This window comes from Tupaia chinensis, unplaced genomic scaffold (assembly GCF_000334495.1).
Source record: "Tupaia chinensis unplaced genomic scaffold, TupChi_1.0 Scaffold000364_1, whole genome shotgun sequence".
NCBI classification, from domain to species: domain Eukaryota; kingdom Metazoa; phylum Chordata; class Mammalia; order Scandentia; family Tupaiidae; genus Tupaia; species Tupaia belangeri.
In genome coordinates, this window is record NW_006159861.1 from 50,041 (window position 1) to 62,423 (window position 12,383).

General features: G+C 42.8%; 1 long non-coding RNA gene across 1 annotated transcript; it reads left to right on the top strand.

Moving 5' to 3' along the window:
- Positions 1-287: 287 nt before the first annotated feature.
- LOC102469153 (uncharacterized) lies at positions 288-8,478 on the top strand. Its single transcript, XR_003550168.1, has 3 exons — positions 288-395; positions 5,935-5,981; positions 7,874-8,478. It is a non-coding gene; the product is annotated as an uncharacterized LOC102469153 (long non-coding RNA).
- The last annotated feature ends 3,905 nt before the right edge of the window (positions 8,479-12,383 follow it).

Sequence of the window (12,383 nt, forward strand, 5' to 3'; positions counted from 1 at the left end):
GATTACCACCGAGACATATTGGCATGGAGCAGGAGAACTGTCCTTCCTAAGACGCGAAGGAATGCACATCCTTGACGTGAGGCGAGTCCACGTGCAACCTCTGCTTCCTGTCAGCCCCGAGAGTCTGCTTTTCCTGTCGTTATTCCCTTGAAACAAGGAAGGATTGAAAGAGCAAACAATGTGTGAACGCTTCCGCTGGGGGGATGTTTAGGGTAAGATGCGTATACATTGTGTATACATGTGTGGATTAATTTCTTTTATTAATTAATCATTATCTGCAGATCAGAGCCACAGCTGCCTGCCACTCCCGGAATAGAACTCCTGCACACCCAGGAAGTCTGGCAGTGTGCCATCCTCCTTGAGAAGCTTGTTTACTGGAAGATATCAAATTGCAGGTTTGTTTGCAATGCCTGGAAATGGCTCGTCACTGGGAAATGCCCAATGGGGTTAAACTAACTGACATCAATTCCTCCTCTGCTTAGTTCTAAGGAAGAGCCAAGGCACCCCTGACCTCACTTTCCCAAACCTCAGGATGATGGGACGTTGTCTGAGCACACCCCTGTGGGGACACCTGTGTGCCACCTGCTGCTGTTTCACTAGGACCCCCAGAATCAGTCAGATTTCAAGAACCCACATTCGTCCACATTGGGAAAGAAGTCCAGATGTAGTTAGACATTTCTTGGCAGCTGTGAAAAATATAGTAATCAGAGAAGTTGTCAGACACCTTAATTAAAGCTCTTTTAAACTCGTTTGCATATGCAGATTAGGCTCAGTGGTTATTTGAGAGGAAAGGTTAAGGTGAAGGAGTTAGCATTTAGACTATTAATTAAGAAGAGAGAGGATCTTGCCTATGAACTAAAGAGAGTGTATTTTTTGAACTAAAGAGAGTGTATTTTTTTTTCTTTGTTTTGGAGACGTTTTTTGCTATAGGGTGCGTGCGCTCACCAGAAAGACAGAGAGAGACAGAAAGCGAGAAATCACCCCCCAGGGGGGATGGCCATGCCACAATCCCTTCTCCTCCATTCTCCTCTTGGGATCTTGGGCATGCATGCACACGTGCCTGGTGTGAGTTTAAGCCGCCGGGTCTGGGACTGGAACTGCGATCAACTACATGGGAGTTCAGTGACATAGTCATTACGCTAACTGCTGGTCCCAAGAGAGTGTTTAAATACTCTTTGCTTGCACCTCAGACTGCAGTGAGCATCCAGCCTCAGAAAGACCTAGCAGGGAAGACCCTCCTTTTTTTAAAAAAAACAAATTATTTATTTAATTTTATTTATTATTATTATTATTATTTTAAAATTTGCTATAGGGTACATACGCTCTATAGAGAGACAGAGAGAGAGAGAGAAAGAGAGAGTGAAGAGAAAGAAAGTGAGAAAGCAAGCCACCAGGTCCAGGAACCGAACTGTGGTCCTCATGTCAAAGTCCAGGGCCTTAACCACCACACCACCTGTTGGCCCCAAGAATGGTCTTTCTTGTTGACCCGTTTAGATCACCAAGAACCCTCTTTTCACACATCAAAGGTCTGACAAATACTTTATTGTGTCTGTGCAGGTATTTTGGGGTGCTTTGTTGCGAATACCACTAAACATTTATTCTAGTAAAATTCTGAAGAGAATGCCCTGAAAATAAACTGTCTCTGATGTTTCTCACACTTGTCTGCCCGTGGCCTTGAAATCGAGGAAAATGAGACTGGAAGGGAAGAAATCGGAGAAGTTGGAGAAGAGGATTAGGGATCAGAAACAAGGAAAAGAGAAAACATAGAAAAGTCAGAGCAGGGTAATAACATTATATGGGAAGAGAACTCAAGAAAAGAAGAAATTAGAGAGATGCAGATGACCAGAAAAAGAATATTTATTGCAAATTTTATTTATAAGAATTCAATGTTCCCCCCTTCATGTTTGTTAGTACTGCACTGTGCTAAATAATCTATTTTTAAAGATTTTCTTATCACAACGAAATAAAATAGCAGTGAAAGTGATACTGTTTAAATGTAGAGCTCCTGGACCAGCAGTTAGTGTAATGGCTATGTCGCTGAACTCCCATGTAGCCGACCACGGTTCGAGTCCCAGACTTGGTGGCTTAAACTCACGCCAGGCGTGTGTGCATGCGTGCCCAAGATCCCAAGAGGAGAATGGAGGAGAAGGGATTGCAGTGTGGCCATCCCCCCGGGGAGTGATTTCTCACTTTCTATCTCTCTGTCTCTCTGGTGAGTGCACACACCCTGTAACAAAAACCTCTACCAAAAAAAAAAAAAAAAAAGTATGAGCTCCAGACTTTGATTATCTGGGTTGGAATTCGTGAAGTCCCACTTACTGGCTCAGTGATTTTGGGCATAGTAGACGCCATATCCCTATTTCTTCACCTATAAAATGGTGATGATAATAATAATATTTTGTATCTTAAGATCATTGTAAGGATTGATCAGTTAATATACGGAAAACATTTAAAACAGTTTACAAATGAAAATGCTCAATCAAGGTTAACCATTGTTATTATTATTTTTATTAGTATTCCAATTTTTAAAAATTTGCCAGAGGGCACAAATGCTCCCTGGAGAGTGAGAGGGAGGACGTGAGAAAGCACCCATGGGGGGAGTGGTCAAGCTGCCATCCCCTCTCCATTTCTCGCCCCCTCAGGACTCTGTACACACTCACATGTGCCCAGGCTTCTCAGGGTGCTAGTCTGCAACCCGAGCTGTGAGACTGGCCAGACTGGCCGTGGGTCACAGCCTCTTCAGTCACCATGTAAAGGCGAGGACGTGAGAAAGCACCCATGGGGGGAGTGGTCAAGCTGCCATCCCCTCTCCATTTCTCGCCCCCTCAGGACTCTGTACACACTCACATGTGCCCAGGCTTCTCAGGGTGCTAGTCTGCAACCCGAGCTGTGAGACTGGCCAGACTGGCCGTGGGTTGCAGCCTCTTCAGTCACCATGTAAAGGCTGGCCCAATATTCCAGTGGAGTAGCCGAGGCTCACGAAAATCAAGGGACGTCCTCGGGATGTTTCAGCTAGTGACATATCCCGGTGAATTTGTCTTAGGAATCTTGCTTTTAATTCACAAACCATAAGGAGACAGAAGACCTAGCCTGTACTTTCATCAATATCAACGCTCACTTTCCTGTTACTGAAACTCTAATGCCACTCAGTCCTCCCTGAAACAGGTCCTATGACAAGCTCTTGAGGAGTAGTTCTTGAGGAATACGATGTATATGTAAATTTATTAACCATGGTAACCAAATTTAATAAAGCAGAATAACAAATTGGAAGAGTAAAACAGGAAGGAGGGACATCCCGTGAAGGGTGCACGGCTGGAAGATGCCTGGGGTCGTTGGGTCTCGGTGCTGCCTGCTGTGAGCTGCGCGGAAGTGCGCGGTGGGAGCCCCCAGACCAGTTCCTGTCCCCTGCGGCCGAGGGTTGCCTTTGGCTGTAAGTGCTCTTGCTCGCCCAGGTTTACCCCTGTCCCAGAGCAGACCAAGCCTCAGTGGCGGTGGCGGAGAAGCCTGGGGTGCGGGGGGCAGAAAACAAATGAGAGGCAGCACGGCCAAGATGCCCGTTGGTCGCGTTGGGTCTGTCTGGGCAGAGCAGGTTGTCCACGAGTGACTTGGGGACGTGCTGGGACAAGGGGTGGTGGACGCGCTGGAAAGGCCCTTGACAGTTTCTCTTCATTGCGTGTGTTATAGTGCGTTCTGTGTCTGTGAATTTTCTGTCGTCAGCACTGGGTTATTGAGGAGATGAAATGCGTATTAAAGTGCCCTGAAAAAGAAATTATGCCTGTGTAATACCACATCCGTCATAGTGAGATCTCCAGGTTGTAGGTTAAACAATGGTTGAATAATTTTTAAAAACATATCAGTAACTGCTTTCAAGATCAATGTCTCTGGCGTAATGGCTATGTTGCTGGACTCCCCCATAGTCGACCGCGGTTCGCATCCCAGGCCCGGTGGCTTAAAACTCACGCCAGGCGCGTGTGCGTACGTGCCCAAGATCCCGAGAGGAGAACAGAAGAGAAGGGATTGCGGCGTGGCCATTCCCCCTGGGGGGTGGTTTCTGGCTTTCTGTCTCTCTGTGTCTCTCTGTCTGTCTGGTGAGAGCTCGCGCCCTATAACGAAAAACAAAAATCCTCTCCAAAAAAAAGATCAATGTCTCTATTATTTCCCTGTATAACCGTACCCGGATTTCAGCAGAAGATCACTGACTTGAGAACCTATCCAGACGTACATGACTGAATCCCAAATTGACTGCTGATCTGAGCACTGGATTGAAAAGCCCCGCAAGCCCACGCCTAGCGGTTTGTTGACTCTCTTTCTTGGGAAGTCTTTCTATTTCTTTCTACTCCTAATATTCTGAACTAAAAATGAAATAGAATAGAATGAAAGTTTACCCCATGTAGGTTAAAATTAGCGCTAGTATGATACTTCCTTTTCTTTAGTAGAAATCAACCCATGCTCTATTTTCAAAACCAAAATACAACTTTGAAATGTTTCATTTTTACCGTTGTTATCCTACTTTATATTTTAATTCTCTTTCTTTCTTTCTTTCTTTTCTTTTTCTTTTCTTTTCTTTTTGTTTTTTTTTTGTTTTAGAGAGAGATTCTTGCTGGAGGGCACATGTGCTCACTGGAGAGATGGAGAGACAGAGAGACAGGAAGCAGGAAATCACCTTCCGGGGGGATGGTTATGCCTGATCCCTTTTCCTCCAGGCTTCTCTCAGGATTTCTGGTGCACACGCATCCAGCGTAAGTTTCAACCTGTCAGGTTTGGGACTTGGACTACGGTCGGCCATGTGGGAGCCCGGCGATGTAACCACTATGCTGTCTGCTGGTCCCACTCCTCACTCTTTCACTAGACTGCTCTGGGATGTTGGTTACATTGCTTGACCTTTCTGGACTTCAAGTTCCTTATTGCAAAATTGGATTAACATTGATATTTAATCCAATGAACTGTTAACAGGATGACTTGAATGTGCTTGGAAGAGTTCCTGGAACTTAAGGACAGTAAGTGTTAGCTGCTATTGTTACTGCTATTATCATTGTTTGCTCGACAAAGATCTGAAACATTCTTTTTAGAGGAGTTAAATGTAATGATTATTTCTTTTAATTTAATTTAAAAATGAATTTCTCTCATCTAACATTTCACATAAAATATGAAGGCTCAGAGAATGTTCTTAATGTCATGACTTGGAGGTCAGTTTGAATTTTTTGACCCTCTGATGAACCATCTGCCATTTTGAAAACGCATGACCTTTCTGAAGTTGATTTCTAAACAGAAAAATGAGATCTCTTCCCATAACTAATTTGGAAACAATTTGAAAGTTGTCTTATACCTTGGAAAGATATAAAAATAATTTTGATGATAATTCTGTGTATTTATAGAGATTGTTTTCCCTTCAAAGACCTCAAAGGGCCCTGTGTCCTTATTCCATGTATTACACATTCCCCATGGAGGAGATTTGAGCACACACAGTATCTGTGTAACAGATTCTTATCCTATGGCCCCATATAAAGAAATGTAAGTGCACCCAGGGGAACCATTTTTTTAATGTTTAACTGATGACATCATCAGCCTCACTCTTCCTCTTCTGCCCCACTTTGGCACAAAGTGATATGAAAGCTTGGCTTCTTTCTCCTTAGTTGTTGGTGGGAAATTCAAGTCTTGTAAACCTGTGCTTGTGCCCAGGAGTGCTCACGCCACCCTTGCCCCTACCCACGATAAAAGTTTCACTCTAGTCGGGCTGGCAGCAGGTGACTGGTGGGGAAGGTGCTGGACTCCTGCATGGCCAGCTGCATTGGAGTCCCAGAACTGGTGGTTTCCTTTCTCACTTCCCCTCTCTCTTTGTCTCTCTGTGATCAAATTAAAATAATACTAATAATAAGTAAAATTTTAAAAAGTCTTAAAAAAATTAACACTAGCCTCATTCCCTTTTCCCTCAAGCCATTTTTAGACCAGCTTGGAAGACTTCCCCAGCTCTTCCTCATCAGGTAGGCAATAAGCTGTTGCATACCCTCTTGGTGTGTGTCATCAGTGTTGAGATTTCCGCCATGTTTTATGTGGGGGGTCATTCCTGTTTATTCAGAGTGTGTGCAATAAATGGATATTAGTTTGTACCAAAGAGAACCAAGATTCCTTAGAAAAATGACTGATTCCACATCTGGGGCAAGAAAAGTACAAGGTAAGTCTGGGATGTTTGACATACCCCAGAGCAAGGGAGTGCTGAAAGACTAATGGGGTCACGTCAGAAGAATAACAGGAGCTAGAATGAAGAGGCTTTCACCTGCCGACATGGGAAAATCTGAGCATTGGAAAGAATAATGATGGTAATAAACTATATATCACATTTAATATAAATCTATAATGATATGGAGAAAGAAGGGGGAGGAGAGAGAGAACTCTTCTTTATGGAATATTATTCATTAATAAATTTAGAAACATAGAATTCAAAAATATTAGCATTTTGTAACCAGCGTAATTCAAGAAAATAACATCAATGAGTACTAAAACTTTTGAGGAAAATGTGGTTGGGAAACAGGATGTTTAAATAATACTTAAGATAATATTCCACAGATTGTGACTTTTAACTGCAAAGGGAAATGAGTATTTACAATAGCCACATGACATAGTAAGAGGTATACAACACCACATATAGTAATTGTGTCCAAATTCTTAACCCGAATCTAATAGTGAAGAGTTATTAAATACAGAATATGGGACATATTATAGACAGAGTTTCCAGGTTTTTTTTTTTAGAGAGAGTTTTTTTTTTTTTTTTCTATAGGGTATGTAAGCTTGCTAAAGAGACAGAGAGACAGAGAGATGGAAAGTGAGAAATCACCCCTGGGGGATGACCACGCCACAGTTGCTTCTCCTCCATTCTCTTTTCTGGATTTTGGGCACACACATGTGCCTAGCATGAGGTTTTAGTCGCCAGAGTCCAGGACTGGAACTGTGATCCGCTATGTGGGAGTCCAGTGATGTAACCATTATGCCATCTGCTGGTACTATTTCCTGGGCTTTTTAATGTAATGGAAAAACAAAAACAAAAACAAAAACAAACAAACAAACAAACAAAACCAGAAGGGGGGGCGTGTTTCTAGAAGAGATGAAAAACATTGAAGATATAACCGAGTGCATTGTATGGACTTTGGTTTAATCTTAGAATGAAAAATATAAGAAAAATAATGTTGGACAATCAGGGAAATATAAATATGGAAATATGAAATGAAATAAATCTTTTGACTATATTGAGAAATATCATGTTAGCAGGTGTGCGGTGATGTATTTAAGGGTAAAGTTCTTGTGATGTCTGTAACTTACTTTCTTCTCTCTTTTTTCTTTCTCCATCTTTTTATTTATTTATTTAGGTTTTTGCCATAGGGTATGTATGCTTGCTGGAGAGACAGAGAGAGAGCAAAGGTAAGAAATCATCCCCCAGGGAGATGGCCATACCACAGTCTTCTCCATTCTCCTCTTGGGATTTTGGGCATGCACGCACATGTGCCTGGTGTGAGTTTCAAGAAGCCAGGTCTAGGACTTGAACCGAGGTTGGCCATGTGAGAGTCCAGCACGTTAACCACCAGGCAACCTGCTAGTCCCCTATAATTTACTTTCAAATGGTTCAGCAAAAAAGTGTGTGTGTGTGTGTAAGAATATATATGTATATAAAAGAATATAAGATTAGCCCATAAATAGAAAGAGAAAAGGAAAGAAGGGAGGAAGGAAATCAGTGCAAGTGTGGCCAAATGTTAACATTTTGATGAATCTATGGGGTTGTTGGGAAAGTCATGACGTGTTTTTGCATAGAAACTCATAGCCAAATATGTCATGCCTTTCCCAACCACCTAATAAATGGTGTTTATTCTTCTCTTTCCTGTAGCTTTCTAAATAAGAAATTAAATGGAAAAGCCCTCGCAAGATGGGAAACAACAGAAACGCAAACAAATGAGCTGCAAAGGAGTACTGACACCAACAGGAGTCCTCCATCCCTTCCTCCGGCAGCGTCACGGGAGGCTCGGACTGCAGTGCGGATGTTTGTATGGGGAGACCATTCCTAACGTATAAAATTCGCAGCAATTATCACCACCAAGTTAAAGGACCTACTGCACAGCAAGTCCTGTTTATGACTCAGCGTTATCCTCCTCTCTCTCTGTGGCCTCTATCTGAATGACTTTGCCCTAAAGTCACGGTAAATACACCCTGTCTACAAGGACACATAGACAACAGACTTAGAAATCCGGAGATTTATGGGTGCCCGATCTTATTGCGGTACCTCGTGAATATCAGATTTGATCTGAGAGATCACGCGTGAGCTGCAGACGAGCCCTGACTTCGTGACTGGCGTGCCACTGGCAAGCCTCGCCTGATTAGCATCTTTGTGCTCAGATACGAGTGACGGCTCGAGGACGACATTTCTGAATTGTTCACTTTGCCGGGATTGTATCTGAAAACAGCAGCAATTGTTCGTCCTGTTCCCAGGCTCCAAGGAAATAATTGGCCTGCTCATGATCTTTTCAGGACCTAGAAGAAGGTATCCTATTAAGACTGTGGGCAAATGAGGTCGTCACTAGTTCTCTGTGACTTTGTCGCGTCTTTCTACGACGTGTTATTATGCTGCTCTTTGGCAAATCTTTTTCCTTTTCTGTAGCATTTGTAAAATGACAACTTATTTTTATTTTTCCTCTGCTAAAAGACTCTGTATTAAAAGGGAGTATCAGCCAATGTAGCATTAGAAACTCAGAGGAAAACACATATTTGTCAGAGAATTCTCCGGCCTCACCTACCTCATCCCTGGCCCCTGGGAGATGTGACTATTACCATCATAGCCTGTGTTTGTTGACATTTATAACTTAGGAATTTTTGTACTTTCTTGTTTTTTAAACATTTCCTGGATTTATGTATGTATTTTACAATAATTTCTCCATGGTAGAGAACAGAGCTTGCTCTACTTAGAAATGAAAAGCCATATGCCAGCTAATGTACTCAGTGAATTTAAGCAATAGGAGTTTTGGGATAAAAGTAACTTCCTTATAAATGATTATTTGTCACTGAAAACTGGAACATTTCTGTTAAACGCATACTCTACAAATGAAACGACCCTGTTATTTCAGTATTATGAGTGTTTCCAGCTATTTTATAAAAGAACCGAAAATCAAGATTCAGAGAACACAGTCGATCCTGACTCTCTTAACTGTGATGTAGCTTTTGAATAACTTCTGGGCTTCTTTGAACCAAGGTTTTACAGATATAGTTTGTTATCTGTTGTTGAGGCTGTGTATAGTGTTCTCAACTGGACTGAGGTGTCTATCATGCTGGGTAAAGTCTCTTTACAATCTAAATGATGTATAGCAATTGAATGTATAAATAATAATAATAAAAATAAATTAGGAAAAATATATGGATACAGTAATTCCCACAGCACAAGGTTTTTTTTTTTTTTTTGGAGAGGTTTTTGCTATAGGGCGCGTGCGCTCACCAGACAGACAGAGAGAGACAGAGAGATAGAAAGTGAGAAATCACCCCCCAGAGGGGATGGCCACACCACAATCCCTTCTCCTCCATTTTCCTCTTGGGATTTTGGGCATGTACGCACACACGCCTGGCGTGAGTTTAAGTCACCGGGTCCGGGACTTGAACTGCGGTCGACTATGTGGGAGTCCAGCGACATAGCCATTACGCTAACTGCTGGTGCCAGCACAAGGATATTTTAAGGACTCACTTATGATGGCATCTATCAATGGGCCCAGAAGTATTTTTTAAAATAATTATTGATATTTATTTTTATTTATTTATTAATTATTATTATTAAATTTTTTATAAGGCATGTGTGTCAAGAGAGAGAGAGAGAGAGAGAGAGAGAGAGAGGAGAAAGCCACTAGTTGCAGAACCCAAACCGTGGTCGGCCATGTGGGAGTCAAGCATCTTAACTGCTGTGCCACCTGCTGGCCCCAGAGCTCAGAATTATTAATTGTTCAGTACATGGCTGTATTTCAATCTGTTAAGGCTTAGTAACACCCAAATTACTATGGAAAGAGATGCACGCCTTGATGATTGGTAGCTAAGTAGTAGCTTTTCCTGACCTAGCAGGAAGTCTAGAGGTAGGTACAGTTCTTCTAGGTCCAGGGGCTCAACAATCGCAGGGCTGAGAGGCATCTCTGTGATTGCTTGGCCTGACCTTGGTAGTCTCTCATCACTGAATTTAGGGTCCTGGGAGAAGAGGAAGGCAAGAACAGTGACTTGTGTCAGTCCCTTTGATCAAAAAAATAGATTTTCCAGGAGCCTAGACTTCCATTTATGCTTCTTTGTTTTAATTTTTTTGAGAGAGATTTTTGCTATAGGGTGCGTGTGCGCACCAGAGAGACAGAAAGCAAGAAGTCACCCCTCCCCCGCCCGGGGTAACGGTCATGTCGCAATCCCTTCTCCTCCACTCTCCCCTTGGGATTTTGGGCATGTATGCACAGGTACCTGCTATGAGTTTTAAGCCGCCAGGTCCAGGACTTGAACCATAGTGGGAGTTCAGTGAAGGAACCCCCACACCATCTGCTGCTTCCTTGTTTATGCTTCTTTAAGCAGAACAGTGTTACCAGAATAGCTTGGCCTTGCTACCATGGAAGCTGGTAGGAAGTGTTTTACTTTGCCCAGTCTCTGTCATGGAGTCGGGCAAGGGAGGTGAGGGCTAGAGATACAACTGGTGTCGACTATAAAACGGTGCCCCCGCAAAGTTATTTGAGCAGTCAGGGAGGCAGGATCAGCATGGCCTTTAGATGGCTTGATCAGCTTCGCAAGGTTCCTCTTGGTGATCTTGAATAGTCTATTTTGTGAAGAGATAAACATTCCCAAAACTGTCAGGGGATAATACTGGAGTTTCATATGGCTTATGTGATCTTGACCAAAATCTTCATAATGGTTGCTTTAAGGGGTGATGTGAGTTTTCATTGGTAGTTTTTTTTTTTTTGGAGAGGTTTTCGCTATAGGGTGCGTGCGCTCACCAGACAGACAGAGAGAGACATAGAGACAGAAAATGAGAAATCACCCCCCAGGGGGAATGGTCACGCCGCAATCCCCTTCTCCTCCATTCTCCTCTCGGGATCTTGGGCACGCACGCACACGCGGCTGGTGTGAGTTTTAAGCCACCGGGTCCGGGATGCGAACCGTGGTTGACTATGTGGGAGTCCAGTGACATAGCCATTACGCTAAGTGCTGGTTCCCTTCATTGGTAGTTTTGATGATTGAACACATTTTGTTCTAAAGGTATGATTTGAATCATGTTTTAGTGAGGTTAGTTTTAGTTGATTTAAGAGAGTACTTTTTTTAGCTTATTTTATTGGGTTGAGATTTTTCTTTGAAGAATAAAATGTTTGAAACACATTAATTAAATTGGTTGTAAAAGGTATTTGAAATAAAAGTCCTGATTATTTTACTTTTTTGGGGGGGGAGGGGGTGTTATCTATTTATTTATTTGCCATAGGGCACATGCAGTTTCTGGAGAGAGACAGAGAGGGAGACAGCAAGAGGGAAAGTGAGAAATCAACCCCCCTCCCCCCCTGGGGGCAAGGTATGGTCATGCTTCAATCCATTCTCCTCCCGCATCCTTTCAGGATTTTGGACACACACACACACACACACACATGTGCCCTGTGTGATCGTCAAGTCACTAGGTCCAGGACTTGATCTGCAGTCACCCATGTGAGAGTCCAGCTCCTTAACCGCCATGCCATCTGTTGGCCCCAATTATTTTACACATCTTTTGGAACAACAGCTGTCAGTCTTTTGGAATAACATCTATCCATAAGCCATAAAGTTACAGGTTTTACATCTTTTGAAAGAGGTATAGGTCACCACTAAGCGTTCTGGTGAAGGACTAGCTGGCTCTGTACATGAGTATCCACTCGGGGCTGGGCTGCCAGGGGAAATGTAAGATGCTCAATCAAATGTGAGTTTCAGCCAATGCACTGACGATTGTGCCATTGGGTCGTCGGGAAAGTCATAACGCATTTTTGCGTAGAAAAACAGAAAAGATACGTCCTGACTTTTCCAGCAATCCAATTTTCATTGTTTATTTGGGATTAAAATTTAAGTGGCAACGCTGCGTATTTATTCCTTGACTTGGCGACCCTGTCTCACGCAAATCTTTAGAGCTGCTCATGTCAGTGGAGCTTCGCTACATCCTCCTGAGTCCAAAGCGGAACAAACTCCCGTGCATAGTCGTTTCTCCACTTTTCTCCAAATCAAATTGCTCTTCCTCTGTGGATTCAAGGACTACAAAAAAATAAAAAATAAAAAAATAACACCTTGGGTGAATACAGTGCCTTTAATGGCTAATGAGCAATTTTTCTATGATCAGTTTGATATTTGTGAACTGGCTGACTGGGAAAATGACCTAGAGGGAA